Below are 20,908 nucleotides of genomic sequence, written 5' to 3'. Positions count from 1 at the left end.
GCATATCCACCAGAATCCTTATGTATAGTAGTGACCAGCATCGCACTGGATTAACCAATAAGCAATTTGTTGAAGCACTAATGTGGGGTCAGAGCTGTTTTTAAAATTAGATGCCAGATATACCAGAAGACAGATAGCAGACTACGGCTAAACCAGGCTCAACAAAAAAAGGGGCCGTTATAACCTTGAACACCGTTTTGTTCTTTTGACATTTTTTTTTCTTATGGTTTGTTCAGTACCATTCAGGATCAATGGTATTAGATTTTAATTCTGTTATTTGTTAGGCTAAATCATGTTTAATTTAATATATACTATTCAAAAAAAGTAGGGGATATTTGATTTTGGGGGCATAATACTAAAATATGCAAATGACTACGAAAAAAGTCACTATAGAACCTAACAGAAGAAACATTCCCAGTTACATGTGACGCCCAAACGCACCAATAGCTACCGCATGGAATGCAGGTGATGCTTGGGATCATCATGGGGGTCCAACCCAAGATTTGCACGACTCTGACTTTGAATGTTACAGTCATTGTGGCATTGAATTCCAGGGTGGAAACATCAGTTTAATTGTTTTAGTGACCAGAAAACAAATTTTGATATGCGTCGGCTTACCCAAAATGAAAGGTTACGTGCCCTTGGCATGCTACAGATCGGCACAACACAGGCGGTTGTGGCGCGGACGATGAATGTTTCTCAGTCTGTCATAAGCAGGCTATGGTCCAGATACCGTGATACACAATCTGTACAGGACAGACCACGCTCAGGTCGACCAAGGGCGACAACTCAAGCCCAGGATCGATTTATCCGTACCTTGGCCTTGAGAAATCGTGTCATCACAGCAAATCAGATCAGCGCTCGTCTTCAAACAGACACTGGTGTGAGAGTGAGTGGCCAGACGATTCGGAATCGACTGCATAGGGGTCACCTTCGCGCCCGACGTCCTCGCGTGATCCCTTGTTTGAGAGATCATCACATTCAGGCAAGACATCGTTGGTGTAGGGATCGTCAACACTGGGATAATCGACGCTGGAGCAATGTGATGTTTTCAGATGAGTCAAGGTTCACTGTTGATTTTTTGGACAGACGTAGGAGAGTGTGGCGTCGTCGAAACGAGCGCTTCCAAGACGTTAACGTCGTTAGACATGATCGATTTGGGGTGGTTCTGTTATGGTGTGGGGAGGCATCACTGTTGCTGGAAGAACGGCTTTACATGTTGTTGCAGGGCGTGTTACAGGCCAGTACTTCCGGGACAACATCTTGGCAGTCCATGTTGTGCCGTTCGCACGACGTCATGGCCGCCGTTTCATCTTCCAGGATGACAACGCAAGATGTCACAGGGCCAGGATCGTTACAGGTTACCTCCAACAACAGAACATCACCACATTACCTTGGCCAGCACTGAGTCCCGACCTCTCCCCCATCGAGCATGTCTGGGACATGCTTGGACAGAGGTTACGTCAACGTCAACAACGTCCTGCCAATGTCCATGAACTTGCTGCTGCGTTGCAACAGAAATGGAACAATCTGGACCAAAATGACCTTAGACGTCTCATTAGGAGTATGCCACGTCGGATCAATGCTTGTTTGGCAAACAGAGGAGGATTTACCCGTTACTGACTTGGTTGTGATGCTGTGGTAACTTTGCTGTTTGACCCCGGGTATCATTTTACCCTTATAATGGTCAGTCTGTGCCTTACTTAGTCTAACGATCATTTGGAATAAATCGATGAATGTGAACTTCATTTCATTTTGTCATTTGTTTCTTCCTCAGTTTCATTAGGTGACTTTAATAACACTTAAAAATCAAATATCCCCTACTTATTAAAGTCACCTAATGAAACTGACGACCATAGCCTACTTATGACAGACTGAGAAATATTCATCGTCCGCGCCACAACCGCCTGTGTTGTGCCGATCTGTAGCATGCCAAGGGCACGTAACCTTTCATTTTGGGTAAGCCGACGCATATCAAAATTTGTTTTCTGGTCACTAAAACAATTAAACTGATGTTTCCACCCTGGAATTCAATGCCACAATGACTGTAACATTCAAAGTCAGAGTCGTGCAAATATTGGGTTGGACCCCCATGATGATCCCAAGCATCACCTGCATTCCATGCGGTAGCTATAGGTGCGTTTGGGCGTCACATGTAACTGGAAATGTTTCTTCTGTTAGGTTCTATAGTGACTTTTTTCGTAGTCATTTGCATATTTTAGTATTATGCCCCCCAAATCAAATATCCCCTACTTTTTTTGAATAGTATTAATTTTTTATAAAAACATCGTCTCAAATGAAAAGTCCAGGGGAAGAACGATCTAAGTCACATTTTTGTCTTTTCCAATTAAAGGCGAAACAGACTTTTGGACGAGAATGATTGACGCGAACAGAACAACGAGTGGGTTTAATTACAACTGCAAAATGATGTTTAATACGAATCATAATTACCAGTATAACAACTGACTTCCACTTTTCAGCCAAATTAAGGTCAAATAAAGGGTACGATGGACGTATTTGTCCGGGGGTGGCTGTTTCAGAAGAGCCTTGGTTCGAGTGACTCCAATCGTTTTTATCTGAAATTGATTGTTCCACACAATTGTCTACCGGATGGCGTCATTAACTAGGGTTCGTTGAAAAAGTGACTTAGATCGTTCTTCCCCGGGGCTCTTCAAAATGTTATATAACGAATACATATATTCATCAAACATGTTTTTAAGTGTAATTGTTAATATTAAACTAACATATTTCATTTTATTACAAATATATTAAATTAAACATGATTTAGCCTAACAAATAACAGAATTAAAATCTAATACCATTGATCCTGAATGGTACTGAACAAACCATAAGAAACAAAAATGTCAAAAGAACAAAACGGTGTTCAAGGTTATAACGGCCCCTTTTTTTGTTGAGCCTGGTTTAGCCGTAGTCTGCTATCTGTCTTCTGGTATATCTGGCATCTAATTTTAAAAACAGCTCTGACCCCACATTAGTGCTTCAACAAATTGCTTATTGGTTAATCCAGTGCGATGCTGGTCACTACTATACATAAGGATTCTGGTGGATATGCAACACGGGGGCGGGTGGGGGGAGACCTAATGTTCTAGGGGGACGCGCTTCGATACTAGTGTAGACCGACAAAGTTCCTAGAGTCATTAATTACAATTATCTGGCATTACCCCATTATATGGTTACTTACTAACCGATGAACTCAACTTGAAACCAGTGTCACGAACATCAACCAAAGCATAACCACGTTTAGGACATGATAGGTAGTATACTATATTAGAACAACCTTCGGCCTCACCATATGGTATTGGTACTCCACTTGTTTGTATGGTAAACGTATGATCATCTAGAACTTCCCCGGACTGAAATAAAAGGCAATTAGACAAAACTGATATCTTGGAAAAAAAGATGACTATCTCAAAATTTAATAAAATCTTGGAAAGAAAGATGACTATCTCAAAATTTAATGAAAATGTTTATCAAAATAATAATTCCTAATGTAGAGACCACGTGTGCAGTGTTGTGCTGGTGAATATATCTATTTAGCTTGACGAAGAAAGCACTGAAGTAATAAATGTCTGGTTTCCTATAGCCAACCACTCAACTGAATGATAACCTGGCCGTATCGCTATAGACAACTACACACATGGATCATCGAGACTAGCACACCGAAAACCACACAACTGGGTGATTGAGACCGGTCTGTATCTCTATAGTTGGCCTCGATCGTTAGAAGTGGCACACAACATGAGACCGAGAGAAACTCACAAGTCTTCTCACTGTTATGGCGTAATGGTTGTGGAAGGAACAATGGTCACATTGATGATAGATGACGGATTTACCGTCAAATACTGTACCCCCCACCCACCCCCACACCCCCCCCCCACACACCCCCACACACACCCCCACACACACTCCCACACACACTCCCACACACACTCCCACACACACACTCCCACACACACACATAACCTCCATATCTTATAAATAAAATCGCTGATTGTCATTTGTGTCTCACATTAAAGATACATATTCTCGATTATTAAGTAACATTCATAATGGCTATGGTACCCTCGCTTGACAGGCGTTTCATAACCAGTCTCCGGTAGTGACGTCAGTGCTTAACCGTAAACGTTAGCCTGGTCCGCTATTTTGAACTTGTCATGTAAAAAAAGGTGTAACTAATAATTTCTATAACATCTGAAGACTACATAAAGACTTGCAAAAGTCGGATTTAGCTCTTGCATAATGTATGTTTAAATCTGGAAATTACATTATATCAGTCCACTAATGGTTTCGTTCCGTTCCTTTACGTTCAGTATTCACAATGTCATAATGAACTGAGGATTTCGCTACATTCGGCATAATTTGTAGATATAAATAAACCAGCATCACGTATAAAGCGTTGATTAAATCTTTCGATGGGCTTCTTTTTAGTTTGAATGAATTGAAGCCGGGAGATTGTTTGTCGATGTTATTTTGTTTTTCTATAGTAACGGCTAAATCATAAACCCGAATACTGAGAAATTAGAAATTGTTTAAAAGGTGTCGTTGTCAATGTGGGTTAACGTCTACTCGACACAAATAAGGTTATTTCGGGACTAACACATGATTCAATTTTATTTCAATAATTCACTTGCGCGTAGAGGTATTTAGCTGGGCGGGGGGGGGGGGGGTGCGCGCTGAATCATAAGATCTGTCCTGTCCTTGACTCAACTGGCGTGGTTTCGATTCCCCGGTGGTTGTACGTGACAAGGAGTAGGGTTGCCTGTCCAAACTTGTGGGTTTTCTCCGGGTCCTCTGGTTTTTCTCCCACTGCTAAAGACCCCTACGCGCAGGCGAATTATTGAAATAAAATAGAACCAAATGTTAGTCCCGAAATGACCTATTTTATGTCGAGTGGACGTCATTAAAATCCCCCCCCCCCCCTCTGGGAATCGAGCCACCCCAGCTGATCTAAAGCGTACACGTTAGACCATTCGCCTACCCAACCCGCATCATTTAGTTAAATAGCAGGAGCTGTAAGGCCGCACTACACGCAAAACAAAACAGATAAGACAAACCTGCGGACAAGACAAACTATAGAGACACTGCAAGAAATAATATATATATATATCAAATCAAGTGAATGGATCCGGAAGCCAGCGTCTACTGAGCTGTACAGTCCCGGAACTGTGATGATACAAGCTTCAGTCATAATGGAAAAAAAAAACATAACTACAAGAAAGACATACGAGAAATCATGCGACCGATCTTGAAGAAATATACCATGACTACATACGGTAATATCCAGTCGGATTTTGTTCCACTCAGTCTCTCCTTGGTCATTATATACAAGCGTTTCATCGATACTGCAATTCGTCGACGGTCCAGAATAACCACCAGTAAGTGTTACAGCTTGGTTAAGGTGGTGAAGAGTCACGTATTCTGTCGGTTGTAACGATGACAATTCATAGCAATATATCTTCACTCTGGTATGATTATATATAACAGGATATAACCAATATTCACCATCAACATAAGATGGGTTACATCTCTTTATATCTTCACATGATGATATATCTATAATATAAAACATTACATATCTTCACATGATGATATAACTATAATATAAAGTATTATATATATATCTTGACATGATGATATAACTATAACATAAAACATTATATATCTCACATGGTGATATAACTATAACATAAAACATTATATATCTCACATGGTGATATAACTATAACATAAAACATTATATATCTCCCATGGTGATATAACTATAATATAAAACATTATATATCCTGACATGGTGACATATTTGTTGCGAACGATGTATGAGTAATCCCGAAATGGATTCTCAGGCTGGGCCAATAAATAGCAGACTCATTGCTTCGAGTTACGATGGGTGAAAAAAAGAACAAAAACGATGTTGATGGTACGAACTCTCTAGTGCATTTCACATGCTTTATTTTGGACTACATTTATATTATATTGCATGCTTGTATTACTAGGCCAATAGACGTAATTAACCAGTCACTCTCCAAATCTGAAGGGAGTTTATTTCTAACACATCCCCCCTCCAGGATGTAACATACAATGGCACATCCTAAAACACAGATTCCGAAACACATTACAGATTCACGAAATACGATAGAATTGAACATTCCAGAACGACGATAGAACTATATAACTTTAAATAGCGAACTATATAATATACACATCACTATTTCGATGTACACTTTGCGATGAATTCAACGATGAAACACTTTCGATGAACTTTACGATGACTCCAACGATGAAACACTTTGAAACCGCTGCATTTCCACATGGATAATAAGCACACCATATAACGATAGACACGAACAACGGATTTCGAACGATGACGATGTATAACTAAGCACATTATTGATAGCCACTTCTTCACACTACACCTAGGTATCTAAGCTTCCAACGGACACAGACGATGTATCGGCCTTTTAAGTATATTATCGCCGACTTTGACGTCAACTACTCTAACACGATTGTCAATTCCAGGATACGACTTTACTATACGACCTAAGGGCCATTTTCCCCTTGGGGAAAGTGGGTCTACAACTAGTACTAAGTCACCCTCCAATAAGTCCTTATAGGGGGTTTGCCATTTCGAACGATTATTTAATGTGGGTAAGAACTCTCGTAGCCAGCGTTTCCAAAAAGAGCTAATCAAATTTTGAACCATGCGCCAACGATTACGTGGATTAAAACGAACGCCATCGATTAATTTGGACGACACTAATTGGTCACCTGTCCGGCCAAAAAGAAAATGATTTGGCGTGAGAACCGATTCGTCCTTCGGGTCATCACCTTGATAACAGAGGGGCCGAGAATTTAGTAATCCCTCTGCATGAATAAAAACGGTCATCAATTCTTCATCATTTGCATCCGCATCGCCTAATACGCCCTTAATAGCTCTTTTAGCCGACTTTATAAGAGCCTCGAACACGCCTCCAAAATGGGGAGCCGCTGGGGGATTAAATCTCCACTCGATGCCCTTAGTAGCGAGGTCACTTCCAATCCTTGAATTGTCCAACTTAAACAAATTCCTAAGTTCTCGATTTGCTACCACAAAGTTAGTCCCATTGTCGCTCAAAACGAAATTCGGTTTTCCTCTCCTGCTAACGAAACGATCGAGAGCCAGCAAAAATGAATGACTATCGAGTCCCCAGGCCATTTCCAAATGAACTGCCCTAGACGACAAGCATGTAAACAAACATAGGTACCGTTTCGTTCTAACTTTACCCCGTCCCTGTTTTGTTACAAAAGGGCCTGTGAAATCAACACCAACTTCCGAAAATGCATGTGAGGGGGTACCTATTCGACACAAAGAAAGCGGTGCCATTAATTGCTTAGCCGGCTTACATTTTCTCCTTCGACACTCGGGACAATGATGCTCTAAGGATTTGATCACTTGTCTAACGCGCAAAATCCAATACTCTTCTCGAATTTTACTGATACAATGAGAAGTTCCTAAATCGTGGTTTCCTTCAACATGAATGTGCGTTGCAATTAATCGCGTCACATCGTCTTTTCGTGGTAGTATTACAGGAAATCTCGATTCATACGAAATGTGATCGGCTTGTCTCAAACGACCGTCCAAACGAAATACACCATCTTCATCGAGACAAGGATTGTGGACCCGCGACAAGGAACGACTTCTGAGCTGAACGAAGCTCCAATAAAGCATCTTCAGACGGATTAGAGCTTGTATCATTAGCGAGGGGCCAATTTTCCGACGACTGACTAAGAAATAAAGGTCCATGCCACTACAAGTCACACTTCGATAAAGCGGAAGCCGATAATCCCCATGTGGCTGGGTCGCTAGCATTCGATTTAGTGTCAACATAATGCCACTGAGAGGGTTCAGACATAGAATGAATTTCGCCAACCCGGTTTGACACAAACGGCTGGTATTTCCTCGATTCTCCCTTTATCCAAAACAGAACATTTTGGCTATCAGTCCAGTAAATAACTGTCGAACTGGAAACATTAAGCACCCGGCAGATAGTTTGTGCGAGTCTTAAACCTAATACTGCTCCCGATAGTTCTAGTTTGGGAATAGTGATTGATTATGGGGGGGCGACGCTAGTTTTAGAAGCCACCAAGTTCGACGAACAGGACTGATCGGCGTATTCACAATGAAGATAAACAGCTGCGGCATAAGCAGAGGAGGACGCGTCAACGAACGTGTGGATGGTCTTGCGGATAATCTCTTTATTACTGACTAGACATCTAGCAATACTGATTCCTTCGAGAAGCGCTAAACCAGTTATTCCATTGGCTTGATAGATCTAACGGCAGGGGTTCATCCCAACTAAGTCCTTTTACCCACGTTTCTTGAATTTCTATTTTAGCGCGAACCGTAAAAGGTGCAAATTAAGAGGGTCGAACAGTTTTGCAGTTTTACTAACGACAATCCGTTTTGTCAAAACGTCAATGAGAATTGGATCTATTTTGAAGATAAAACAGTCTGTCACTGCGTCCCATAAAACACCCAGGGTCTTAAGAGTAGGAAGACCAGAAGGATCAGCGATTTCCAAACTACCGATTCGATCATTGCTTGGAATTTCGGACAATACATCAACCGAATTCGATATCCATTTGCGAATGTGAAAACCTCCCAAAGCGAGTAATTCCGATACTTCACGCCTGAGGCGGGTTGCTTCTTTAACTGAATCCGCACTATCCAGTAAATCGTCTACATACATAGACTCCAGAATAGACGAAGCACCATTTGGATATTTCGAAGTATGCGACATTGCATGTTCTCTTAATACAAGTTGTGACAAATAAGGCGACGATGCATTCCCGAAAACGAGTCTTTGATATTCATAAATTCGAACTGACTGATGGGGATTTGTGTCTCTCCAAAGAAATCTATGATAAGGTTTATCGATAGGTTTCATCTCTATCTGCAAGAACATTTTACCGATATCAGCTGCAATCGCGATCGATTTACTCCTAAGTCTGACAAGGTTGTCTATTAATTCCCTTTGAAGTTTTGGGCCAGCATGTATGCAATCATTTAAAGATTTACCGTTAATCTTTGCTGCGGCGTCCAAAACAATCCTTACTTGCGTAGTTGTCTTATCAAGGCGTACGACAGGGAAGTGGGGAATATACCAAACATTTTTCTCGTAATAATCCGAGGGGAATACCTCTTTAATGTAACCCTTCTGTTCATAGTCGCGAATGATCCGACTATATTGTTATGAAACAAGGGGTCGGTTTGCCAAAGATCGCTCTAAATTTCGCAAACGAGAGAGCGCTAGATCGTAATTATTCAAGATAACTGGTTCATTCCGTTTCCAAGGTATTGCAATTTCGTAACGATCACCTGTAAATTTTAAAGATGATATAGATTGTTCTACAACTTGCTTGTCGATCGACGAAATAACAGCGGAATCGTTACTAATTCCCGATGTATCAAGTTCCCACATATTGCGCAATAAAGTGTTTGTATCATTTTGTACAAAGAATGTTCGAACAAAGTGATTCGATGATTGTCTACACGAGTCCAGTTTAAACAAGGGACCTATACATTTCCATCCCAACGGCGTAAGTCTTGCGATGGACTTTCCGGGTCTACCACTAATTTCGGTGAGTGAGCGATGTACATCAGATACATTAAGTCCTAATAATAAATCGACGTGGATTCTACCACCAACACGAGGAAAGTCAATATCATGCAATTGGGGCCAATTATGTACATATTTATTCCAGTCTATCATTTGCAAGCCATCGGTAACGTTTGCAACCGTAAAAGCGTCAAGTTTGAGACTAGTCTGTCCATCAAGACTAGTGATAGTGAAGCTAACTTTAGAACTTTTTAAACCATCGCGTTTACCACCCAACACAGCAACATTCAAATAGGAAACTGGCCCTTTAAGTCCCAATTCCGATGCAACAGATTCACTAACATAAGAGTCGGTTGAACACTCGTCCAACAGGGCCTTCAGCTGGAGCGTACGATGTCCGATGTTAATAACCGGGATTATGCGCATTCCCACGTGATCTCCAGAGGTGGCCATATTTGTTCGTGGCCATCGACGATTGGCTCCCGAATTGAGAAACGGTGGCACAACTGGATATCCCCCTCCGTGCAAAAGAGTATGATGAGACCGGGGACAATTGTCTATTCCACAGCGACGAGAGTTCTTGCAATCGCGCCCTTCGTGACTTGGACTTAGACATCGAAAACATAAAGACTTATCCTTTGCAACTTGCCATCTCCGGTCAACAGAAAGCGATCGAAAGTCTGGACAATCGAAGAGTCGGTGATTGTTAGTACACAAGTCGCATTTCGGCCGGCTGTTAGTTGTATATGCGCGATTCTTTTTGTAAGCGTTACCGGTACCACCTTGATTGAGACTGGTCTTAGGGGCGTAGAAACCGTCAACCTCTTCAAGGGCTTCAATCCTAAACTAAACCTCTAAAGCCAACCATGCGTGAAGATTAACAAGACTTTCAGTTTTCTTTTCTATAGAGACCCAACGCTTAAAGTTTGCGATGTTCATTGGCGATAATTTTGACTTCGCAACAGAATAAAACATTGAGTTTTCTTCGAATTCCTCGAAGCGACCAGCATCTTTCAGTGCAACGATCGAAAGTTCGAGCTTATCAGTAAATTCTTCAAGCATTTGTAAATCGGAAGAGTTAATAGGTCTCATTTGGCGAATATAGTCTAAATGTAGCAGAACAGTACGACGATGACCACCGTATTTTTCTTCGAGTCTTTTCTTAGCGGACGCGTAACCCAAAGACGACGCTGAAAAACCTTCAATAGCCCTTAAAGCATCACCCTGTAGGTACAGTCTAAGCTGAAGCATTTTGTAACCATCACTACACGCAACCCTATCGATGCAATGTTCAAACGCGTCCTTAAAAAGTGGATAGTCTCTTTTATTGCCACCAAATCTTGGAATAGAAACGCGTTTCAACTGATTATGCATATCGCTATCTATCGAATACGGCTCACGGGATCGAGCAGTTATAGAATTATTTTGACTCTTGAATATTATCTGGGGTGGGCTGCTCGTTTTCAGTCACAGAACTATTCTGAGGGAATTCTACATTTTCTCTAGGCGACGGATTATTCGACGATGATTGACGCGTTGTGTCTATCTCATTCGATTTTGACTTGATCAGAGCTAATGTACTAGATACAGTTTCTGTAAATCTTGGATCATCTTGTATCGCATCCAGTTCATCACCGTACCTATCTGGATCAAGCTCGCATAGCGACAACAAAACATTGATAACATCTTGTGTTTTCAAGACCTGGTCAACACCACTTTTCAATTGTTCTAAGTTCGCGGTTTCTGAACATAGTAAACTAGTTAAATAAGACTTAGCTTTAGTGAAAAAAGTTTTCAGCAAACGTTTTTGTTTTAATAATTCAGCTGGAGTTTCCTGTTGGTCACGATCGTGTATTTCTGCATCGATGATACCTGATCCATCACGTTCAGACATTCTATTGATTGTTGACTACTTGATAAAAAATTAAATAATTAATGAACCTGGTCTACGAAGATGACTGACCTTGGATGACATTCTGGCGATTTGGGGGTCATGCACGTGGAGCTCGATGTAAACAGCAACCATGGAGTTCAGTTGTACCATATTATCATTCAGATTTCATATTTTCCACACAGTAAAACCACGCTCTGCTACCAGATTTATGTTGGGAACGATGTATGAGTAATCCCGAAATGGATTCTCAGGCTGGGCCCATAAATAGCAGACTCATGGCTTCGAGTTACGATGGGTGAATAAAAGAACAAAAACGATGTTGATGGTACGAACTCTCTAGTGCATCTCACATCCTTTTTTTGGACTACATTTATATTATATTGCATGCTTGTATTACTACGCCAATAGACGTAATTAACCAGTCACTGCAACTCTGAAGGGAGTTTATTTCTAACACATTTATAATATAAAACATCACATATCTTGATATGGTGACATATTTATAATATAAAACATTACCTATCTTGACATGATGATATAACTATAATATAAAACATTATATATCTTCATGTGATGATATTACTATAATATAAAACATTACATATTTTCACATTATGAATAACTATTTTCTATGGTCCCCGCCAATATTTTTCATCTCTGCCGAATAGAAGCAGATAATGTCAGTATGATCAGATTTTGGGGTGGGGGGGGGTGACTGATCTGCAAAGTGTTCATTTCGTGTTTCACCCGAATTAGGCACATTTTCAATATCAGCGCTACAGACGTGGGTTCCAATCTGCCCATTCTGGAATGTATAACCCTGGTTTTGTTTAAAGGGTCAAGCTAGATTATATTTTGGAGAATAAAATTCCTTAATTTTGTGTTAGAAGCCCCGAAAATTCCCTAATTTAGGGTCGAAAAACTAACTCAATCTACGTGATGAGTTTTCAAACATCTTAAACCCGTCAGTCTTCATCTGGAAATGGAGACCGGTGTTATAAAATAACGTGTAATTGAAATTTACCTTTCGTTATGAAGTATGCACTATATGAAGTATGCACATTAAATAGACCTCTAATGAAACGGTAATAGATTATCAGGTCCCCCAACGAAAAATGTGACCCGAAATCTTAAGGGTTACGTGTCCAGATATGCGGTTTTGACTTCCAAACGATCCAATATTTTGAGCTAAAATTTTGAAACAGTAAATGCATAGGCCTACACTATTTCTCTATATTTTGGCGCTTAAATTTCATACGTACACGGACTTTTTTTTCTGAGATTGTTAAAATCGGGATGGTCCCTTTAATTAATGACTCGTTTCTCATTAGATGAACATATTCGACTGATGAAGGTACCGCCTGTCTAAATGATAGCATGATATTAAATGGTTATTATACAAGAGCTAAATTTGCCTTTTTCAGGTCGTGTTTTTTCTAGCTGCAAATATTAAACAAATTTTCATTTAGACATTTATTAACATGACAGGCTCGTAATCAACGCTTTAGATTATCGCATGGCTTAGATATTGAGTGAATTAGACATTGTACGCCATATCTGCGTTACACGATAATATGACCGGCGACATGGAGATTGAATGGACAATCCAAAATAGGAAATGTCAATCGAAAATCGCCGGACACAATTTATGGCTATATTTGTCAAATATTTGACGTGTTGGCTCCTCTCCAGAACAATACATGTAGAATAAAATAATTATTTAAGACTAAAAGCAAACCCCAAACATTTAAAAATGTATACACATATAATATATGCACTTGGCAGTTCAATTTTAACTCTATATTATTTTATGTTATTGTATTTTACAGGGGGTGGATGACTGAATGGTTAGTGCGTGTGCGTTGTATCATAAGGTCTGTTTTCGATTCCCCGGTTGTACGTGACAAGGAGTATGGTCACTTGTCTAACCTCGTGGGTTTTCTCCGGTTCCTCCCACTGCTAATGTCCCATACTCGCGCAAGCGAATTATTCAAATAAAATTGAAACATATGTTAGTCCCGAAATGACCTAATTTGTGGCGAGTGGATGTTAAACCCCATTTCTCCCTCTATTGTATTTTATAATACAAATGTTATAGTACAGCAAATCCCCCGCACACACACACTTCCATCGAAAGGCGGGGAACAATAAAACTTACCGCTGTCTATCCAATACTGAAACCCATCGCCGTACACCAGCGGCTGTGTAGAATATATTCTATCTGGTATAGTTATACAAGCCCTGGTAACGCGATGATAGAAAAACGACCGATGTCCTCTACCTTGTGTGATATGGGCACATTCTAATTTACAACTGGTATAAAACACCGAACTTTGATCAGGTATAACGTAGTTGGATATAAATAAAATAAAGTTAAACTCTTTAAAAACTATCTTCTTCGTGTGTCAAATAATTATAATTCTATCCAAATGTTTTAAACACGCCTTGTATGTATACATACAAATCAAGATGAATGGACTGTCAACACCTGGTCTACTCCAATCTGGAAGCTTGCATCCAGAATGTAAAATCGTGGATGGGCAAAAACAAGTTTTAATACTGAAATCCTACTTGTAGATCCAGCTTGCAGACTACACAGTAACTATGGCATATATATGATTCGCTAGATGACGACTAATCTGTCAGTGGAACCTCATTATTAGTTACAATCTTAAGAATAACGAATCAAAACGCCAGAGACGTGTCAACATTGTTCATTGTTTTCTGGCTTGAATAGTGTAACACTTGAATAACAAATGAACCAATTAAAAAGTTTTACAAAGAATTCAAAATCATGCAGCTAGAATCTTCTGTAAAATTACACCGCGTGATCGCATTTCTCCAGTAAAGACTTATTGTATTGGCTTCGGATTAAATTAGAATTAATGTGTTTGGCATACCACGCAGTGAATGGAGCGGCACCTTCATACGAGAGCTGACTGAAAAGTTCTAGCCCTATCTGTAAAAGACTGTACAATGTAGCTGGTGGTTTCAATTTATATTTTTACATAGTCCCCTTTGAGGTGTACACACTTTTGCGAACGATGTTGCAAGGCCTGGATGCTGGTCAGGAAGAGATTTTGTTCGGCCACCCTAAAAAAAAGTCGTTCACAGCTGATATGACGTCATCATTACTCGGAAAATGACGACCGGTTAGTTGATTTTTCATATTTGAAAACAGCTAGGTCTCATCCATGGTTACAAATCCGGCCAAAAATTATAGCGATCTGCTTCAAAACAGCAAAGATTGTTATTGTGGAGCAGGAAGAAGAATCGTTCCCTTCAATTGGAGACCATGTTGATATGTATCTGTGTTGGGGTTAGTCCTTTCAGTTGCAGGTACTTGATGACTGCCTTATATAGGCAGTTTTGGCCATTGCTTGTGATTTCAATGGGTAGGTCCACGAGAGAGTCTGGTAGGAAGACAACAATTACCCTGCAGTTGCTGTTCTTGTGTCTATGATTCATTCAATGATTGTACTTGTTGGTGGCAAAAGTTTGTTTCAACCCCATTGATCTATCCTTTTCAGACTTAGAACTTTTCAGTCCGTCTTCGTAACTTTCATTTGTGCGGATAAATAAAACGACGTCCTACTTTATACAGCAACCGGACTTTACAGTTTAGTAAAAGGTTCTACGAAATTTGAAAACAAGATCCGTCAAAAAATGAAGCCCATATCGCGCTCATGAACCAATATTGACGGACCGACTTACAGGTAACCGTTTATTTATCAAATGTAAACACATTTAATCACATCCCCGGTCATACTGCACGCAGCGACCCATCTACGTCATACTTCCCAGAATGTGACACTGCACTGATTATCCGCCATTTAAAACGCTCATGTGATCATTTCGGGGCGGGACTTATCGACTCGAGACCGCTTTGTTTAGACAACAGAGTAAAAATAACCCACGCACGTGTGTTTTATGTAAACACGGCATGTCGCTGACACTCGCGTAAAAGCGATATATAATATGTGCTATGGGTAATATTGCAATAAATTCTTTACCATTGTAAACTGTCTTTAGAGTTTCAATCTGTTTATCTTTCAAAACAAGGTTAGATACTCCTAAATTTGTTTTCGCAAATAAAACCGCCTCTGTGAAATTATGTTTCATGGGCGCTGCCATATTAAATAATTAGAGGACTATTTTGTGATTCGGCTTTGATTAGTTTGACATTTTTCATACACACAGCGGCTAAATAAACATATTTAATTTCATTCAATATGACAATAGAAGAGAAATAAATACTTTTAAAAATTTCTAAAAGCATACTCAGTGTTTTCGACTTAAATCGTCGATGTAGGAATTTAAATGTCGGTTAATTAGCTTAGGGCCTATTCTAGCTGTAGATAGGCAGCCTAAGTTTGGGATGATCCCCGGTGTCCCCAGTGGTCTCATTCCGTTCTACTTCGCTAACCCTGAATTAATCCATAATCCACGATTTCAAATTATCTGCCCTGGCCTTGAATATAGCTAAAGCCTTACGAACCAATGAAAAAACAGTTTACAAACCAGTCTTACTAATGAAACTGCCTTCGTTTTTTTTTATAAGGGTAGATAACCATATTCATGTCCAGTTAGTGAATGCTTTGTGTAAATAATGTATATATTTCTAATTTATTTATATTTAATTGTATTATCAAAATCTGAAGAATTTTTGGTTGATTTCAAATATGTGTTACATCTATATGTTTGACTTGTTTTATTATTATTACTATTCGTTCTTTGTCTGAAATGTTTCATTCTGTTATGTTTATTATTATCGAACTTATACTTGGAAATTTGATTCTCAATAAAGCTCTTGATCCTATATATACATAAACACCTGTCCGGTCTTCATTGATATATTATATAATAATTGTAATTTGTTGTTCATAAATATGCAATTGGTATAATTTATTTCTCTCATTTAGACTACCTTCTGACCAATTCCTAACCTTGTCTCATAGAGGGGAGTCTTTGCGTTTTACTTACTTAACCCGATGGAAGTTTGCCAACTTCCTTTGCAATTAACCATTTATGTGATTGGTCGATGAAATGACAATCATCAAGGGAAGATAACTTGAAAACTTGCCCCCCCCCCCCATAGATTAACCCAGGGGTTAGTGTGTAACACTAATCTGTGTCTCGGTACCAAATAAAAATACATGTGGCACTACGGGACACTAGGTATTTCTTCGACTTCATGTCGTGGGATCAAGTATTTTAATCATCGATTAACTGACTCTGGAACACTGTTTATGTTGTTACTAAGTTTATATTTAAATACAGGAAACTACAAAGTTAAATACAGGAAAACTACAACATCTATTATAGAAACTTTAGGCGTTGTTAAAATATCTACGGTCTGAGTTTAGCATCCTTTACAACTCAGACCTAACGGGTTAAATACTACATTGTCTCTATCCCAGCCTCTCAGTCGAGAAGGCTACGGTGTTCCCCTCTCGGGCCGCTCTAATCGCTCGATGATATCTGAGGGTAAATCAAACCCGTTCTCTCCTATATAGAAATATAATGCTTCAACTATTAGGGCGGGACAATTATCATTTTTGGGTAAGTGTTTCGTATAGGCACCGTTTTACGTCAACACTATTCTATACTATTCAAAAAAAGTAGGGGATATTTGATTTTGGGGGCATAATACTAAAATATGCAAATGACTACGACAAAAGTCACTATAGAACCTAACAGAAGAAACATTTCCAGTTACATGTGACGCCCAAACGCACCAATAGCTACCGCATGGAATGCATGTGATGCTTGGGATCATCATGGGGGTCCAACCCAAGATTTGCACGACTCTGACTTTGAATGTTACAGTCATTGTGGCATTGAATTCCAGGGTGGAAACATCAGTTTAATTGTTTTAGTGACCAGAAAACAAATTTTGATATGCGTCGGCTTACCCAAAATGAAAGGTTGCGTGCCCTTGGCATGCTACAGATCGGCACAACACAGGCGGTTGTGGTGCGGACGAGTCTGTCATAAGCAGGCTATGGTCCAGATACCGTGATACACAATCTGTACAGGACAGACCACGCTCAGGTCGACCAAGGGCGACAACTCAAGCCCAGGATCGATTTATCCGTACCTTGGCCTTGAGAAATCGTGTCATCACAGCAAATCAGATCAGCGCTCGTCTTCAAACAGACACTGGTGTGAGAGTGAGTGGCCAGACGATTCGGAATCGACTGCATAGGGGTCACCTTCGCGCCCGACGTTCTCGCGTGATCCCTTGTTTGAGAGATCATCACATTCAGGCAAGACGTCGTTGGTGTAGGGATCGTCAACACTGGGATAATCGACGCTGGAGCAATGTGATGTTTTCAGATGAGTCAAGGTTCACTGTTGATTTTTTGGACAGACGTAGGAGGGTGTGGCGTCGTCGAAACGAGCGCTTCCAAGACGTTAACGTCATCAGACATGATCGATTTGGGGGTGGTTCTGTTATGGTGTGGGGAGGCATCACTGTTGCTGGAAGAACGGCTTTACATGTTGTTGCAGGGCGTGTTACAGGCCAGTACTACCGGGACAACATCTTGGCAGTCCATGTTGTGCCGTTCGCACGACGTCATGGCCGCCGTTTCATCTTCCAGGATGACAACGCAAGATGTCACAGGGCCAGGATCGTTACAGGTTACCTCCAACAACAGAACATCACCACATTACCTTGGCCAGCACTGAGTCCCGACCTCTCCCCCATCGAGCATGTCTGGGACATGCTTGGACAGAGGTTACGTCAACGTCAACAACGTCCTGCCAATGTCCAAGAACTTGCTGCTGCGTTGCAACAGGAATTGGACAATCTGGACCAAAATGACCTTAGACGTCTCATTAGGAGTATGCCACGTCGGATCAATGCTTTTTGGCAAACAGAGGAGGATTTACCCGTTACTGACTTGGTTGTGATGCTGTGGTAACTTTGCTGTTTGACCCCGGGTATCATTTTACCCTTATAATGGTCAGTCTGTGCCTTACTTAGTCTAACGATCATTTGGAATAAATCGATGAATGTGAACTTCATTTCATTTTGTCATTTGTTTCTTCGTCAGTTTCATTAGGTGACTTTAATAACACTTAAAAATCAAATATCCCCTACTTTTTTTGAATAGTATAGTTAATTGTACTAATCCGTCCACGAGATGACTGGACTATAGTACCCTACTTCCAGCAATGGATACTGACATAACTGTCGGTGAGTTGGTCTAAGATAGTAGCAGAATAATGCAAGCTACTTCATTACCCTAGTTTTCATCACACATCATGTAGGTAAAGAATTTCTATATTAAACAGAACACCTTTATTAGTACTAAAATAAGCCCTATAGTATTATAAGTGGAGTAGAACGGAATAAGACCACTGGGGATACTGAGTAATCATGGCTGTTTTTATTGTTCATTTTTTATAAATAGACACATATAACCATGAATGTTTTATTGTTCATTTTCTTAGTTTATAATTTCCAATTCTAGTTTTCTTTGTTTTAGTTTCAGTACTTCAATATTTTCTTTTCAAGAACTCGCCATAACAACCCACGTGCTTTCTTTAAGCAGAAATTTATAAACACACATTTTTGGTTCAATGTCAATTGCACGAGATCAAGTGATTTTGTTGAGAGAAAAAAATATATGTGATTCATTGGGCCTAAATTATTCCATGCAATAACAGTGTTTGTTTGTCGCAGTGTTATTTGTGACATAATCTTGTACATATTTATAATTTTACTGATATCTCCTTCACAAGACCAAAAGTTTTTGAAGATTGCCACTTTTATTGTTTTAAAACTTAATCTTTTAAAAATTTAAATATTGATGAAACTGGAAGAGTTGTTATATAACAGGCGTTCTGGTTGATGTGAGGAATTAGCCAATGAAACGGTCTGTTACGGTGATTAATCATTGTCAGATCTTCGTGTAGTATAGGCCATAGAAAGTATAAAAAACGAAACGAAATGTAGATCTGTATATTAATCAGGGACATGTTTCACGAAATTTTAACTAAGATAAAATCCAAATTTTAGTAATTTGATTGATTGATATAAGATTTATTTTAGTGCTAAGCCAATCAAAATTGAAGTATCTACTAAAATTAGGATCCAGAGTGTATTGAGATAGCGGTTTAGCTCCTTTAAACCCTATGTTATATATCGAGGTCTTTCGTGCAATTCTTTTATTCTACCGCCGTCTTAATTAAAAAATCAACACAATTGGTATTTATTGATCTTACAACTTTGTCTTAGATGAACGCGCTGACTTGCTGGACCATGCTTTATAGATGATTATATCATTGTTTCGGTTTTGTTTAATGTCAATTATTTAAGCTTCTCGTACAGGCACAAAGGGAAATGAAATTGGTTTTAACATCCTACTGTCGTGAGATAACAGATAGTTGTTCTTCTCTATAATAAACGGGAAGTCGAGACATGACGACCAGTTTTTCCTTTCTTCAATATACATGTACCGACAGGGGGCCATACCGTGAAAATAGAAAATCTCCTATATCAAAAAATATCAACGCAAGTCGATATAACGTAAAAAATAATAAAATAAAATAAAAACAGGCTCTGCCGAGGTTTTTTTATTACTTTATAGACAAGTGTTGATATTTTTTGATATCAAAAAAGACGAGTAGGAGATTTTATTTATCACCCAATCCTTTCTTACATGCACAAATAAATAAATATAATTATTTGCTATAGATTTCACTTTTACTGAACCTGATAACATTACGGCGTAGTGTGATATACATCACTTTTTGACAGCAACTGAACCATTGCAAAGTCCTTTGCATTGACGCAGTGTTTCTTTGAAGATCAATTAAACCAGCGGCTGCCAGGCAGGATACGCCCACATTTTCGAGAGATGGATAGAGAACAAGCTAAAAAGATAGTGAACTTTCCTACAATCAAGGGCCATAATTCAGGAAATTACAATTCGATATGCGCAAATATTGAAAGGAACCGAGCTCGTTGGGTTATAAACTTACATTTTAAGTTTCAACAAAATCGGATAAAAATTGTGACCTCTATATACGATATTTTTACGCTATTTGAGAAAGAAGGGGAGCCGATTTTCACGAAATTCGAACTCAGTCGACCTTAGGGTGTATCGGTGATATAATAATACGTTTTTTTAAATCGGATAAAAATTATGACCTCTATTCTATAGGGTCCACAAGCTTAAAAACGCGATTTTTCGTACAATCAGGGGCCATAATTCAGGAAGTTACATTCAGATATGCGCGAATATCGAAACGAATCAAGATCTTTGGGTTATAAACTTACATTTCAAGTTTCATCAAAATAGGATTAAAATTGTGACCTCTATAGGGTCCACAACCTTGATATACCATATTTTTAAACTATATGAGAACGAAAGGCGGCCATTTC

The 20,908-nt window shown here is 39.5% G+C and overlaps 1 long non-coding RNA gene across 1 annotated transcript; it reads right to left on the bottom strand.

The window, feature by feature from the left end:
• Positions 1–3,237: 3,237 nt before the first annotated feature.
• LOC126831033 (uncharacterized) lies at positions 3,238–11,845 on the bottom strand. The gene is made up of 3 exons (XR_007684106.2): positions 11,581–11,845; positions 5,294–5,574; positions 3,238–3,374 (listed from the first exon to the last, which is right to left on the bottom strand). It is a non-coding gene; the product is annotated as an uncharacterized LOC126831033 (long non-coding RNA).
• Positions 11,846–20,908: the final 9,063 nt, after the last annotated feature.

Source organism: Patella vulgata, chromosome 8, assembly GCF_932274485.2.
Source record: "Patella vulgata chromosome 8, xgPatVulg1.2, whole genome shotgun sequence".
Taxonomy (NCBI): Eukaryota; Metazoa; Mollusca; class Gastropoda; family Patellidae; genus Patella; species Patella vulgata.
The sequence above is the reverse complement of the archived record's forward strand: the minus strand, read 5'-3'. Positions and strand labels throughout refer to the sequence as shown.